The 2,060-nt window shown below is 35.6% G+C and overlaps 1 protein-coding gene across 1 annotated transcript in view; it reads left to right on the forward strand.

Annotated features, from left to right (window-relative positions):
* The first annotated feature begins 1,413 nt into the window (after positions 1-1,413).
* The window catches only part of LOC134193164 (uncharacterized), a 15,641-nt gene continuing 14,994 nt past the window's right edge, over positions 1,414-2,060 (forward strand). Inside the window, exon 1 of the mRNA XM_062661968.1 lies at positions 1,414-1,418. The gene's annotated coding sequence lies outside the window, so the exon portion shown is untranslated. The remainder of the gene's footprint in view (positions 1,419-2,060) is intronic.

The following is a 2,060-nucleotide window of genomic DNA, read 5'->3' on the forward strand; positions in this document are numbered from 1 at the left end:
GATTGTAGTTAGAGTTTTCAGAATGAATGTTCAGAACAAGTTATTCCTGTTCTATGTTAATATGGATCATGGATTGCTTCTATTTTAGGCTAATGAAAAACTGTGTTCTGTGGCAACAGACTGTCCATGGCGCAGATCAACAGCTTCCTGTGATCCTACCTGTTTGCCATACATTTCTTATGCAAACAAATTAATTGCAGTAACAGCAGAGTACATGATTAATTAAAAACGGGTTCTTCTGCAATAGTTACTAGTACATATATTAGAAATAGTTACTAGTACATATATTAGAAAGTTATTAGTACATATATTAGAAAGTTATTAGTACATATATTAGAAATAGTTACTAGTACATATATTAGAAATAGTTACTAGTACATATATTAGAAATAGTTACTAGTACATATATTAGAAAGTTATTAGTACATATATTAGAAAGTTATTAGTACATATATTAGAAATAGTTACTAGTACATATATTAGAAATAGTTACTAGTACATATGATGCAATAGTTAGAAATAGATATATTTTTATATAAACCCACCTACGTGGGTATCACACATTATTCATATATATAATATAATGCAACAACTGTCTGTTAATTTGTGGAAATTTAATGCTCGCATGATACAAAGTAGATTAATGTTAGATGCTGATGTAATTGCTTGGGATTTGCCGGTTTTGTCTGTTAACAGTTTGTAGCAACCAACATTCCCCATATTGGGGCTCTCCTTTCACTAGCCACTGTTGCTTACTCAGTGTGGTAACTGATCGCAGAGAAAGCGCAATTCCCACGATCTGTCAGCATAACACCTCACATTTCGAACTACAGCCATTTGTGCACGTGAGAATGGTCTACCGTGCACGTGCAAGTTAAACTTATCCGGGCTATATATCCGGGATGTGTGTGTGAAGTGAACCCCAAAAAGAATTTGTAAGAGCAAACAGACGCGAGGCAAAATTGTTGCAAAAATCACGTGATGCGTTATATCCGTAAAGAATGAGCTTACTGTGCGCGGCAGTTGTTTTTCTTACTCTAACTCATCACCAGTCTTCTTCTTGCGAGACGTCTCTAAACGGATTGAGAGCATCGTGTGGAAACGTCGCATCCAGTTTACTTCCGGTAACACTAGATGCCTGCAGTTCTGGCAATTTCCTCCGCTGCGTGGAGAGTCTGACATCTCTAGCAGCTCGCACGTGTGAGGCAAGATGCGCAGCACGACTTGAAGAGGTTTTTGCAAGTTGCATGAACGAGAGGGAAGGCAGCCAGAGTTGGCAGGTGAGGCCGCTCACATGACGTCATAATGTCATAAGCGTGACGCAATGATATCATGAGTATGCGAGGTAGAGTACAGCATAATGTTTATGTTGCCCGCTTTCAGGGCGCCGCTGATATGCTTTCTGTATCTGAGAAGAGGTGAGGGTGTTGGACTTTTTTTGGTTTCAGTGCGGGTCTGGCGGATACATTAGTGGCTTGCTATTGTTGCTAATGTATTAATTAGCACTTGTAGGTGTATTTTCATACCATTGGTATAACTATAACTTTTCTACTGTTTATTTTATGGAAACTACTTGTTGTTACAAAGTGTTGCAATAGGTTAGTTAGTAATACTTTAATTAATATTATTAATAGTTTATTTTTTAATATATATATATATATAATTTTAAAAACTTTTTCCCTGAAAAAAGAAATAGATGTAGGGATTGTATAAAAAGTAATAGAAACAAGATCTATAGATAATATGAACCAAAGCCAGACATCATTAGTGAATCCTTCCAACCCAATAAAAGTAAAATGTAGGGAATGTGGTTGGAAGGATTCACTAATGATGTCTGGCTTTGGTTCATATTATCTATAGATCTTGTTTCTATTACTTTTTATACAATCCCTACATCTATTTCTTTTTTCAGGGAAAAAGTTTTTTAAAATTCTAGTTTGGTAAGTTTTTAGGAGTGCGAAAGCACAGCCTACTCCAATAATTAGCACAGCCTACTCCAATAATTAAACAAAGATTTTATAGCCTAACAAAAATACACATTTTCTAAACCATACTTGGTC

The sequence above is a fragment of the Corticium candelabrum genome, chromosome 17 (genome assembly GCF_963422355.1).
Source record: "Corticium candelabrum chromosome 17, ooCorCand1.1, whole genome shotgun sequence".
Taxonomy (NCBI): Eukaryota; Metazoa; Porifera; class Homoscleromorpha; order Homosclerophorida; family Plakinidae; genus Corticium; species Corticium candelabrum.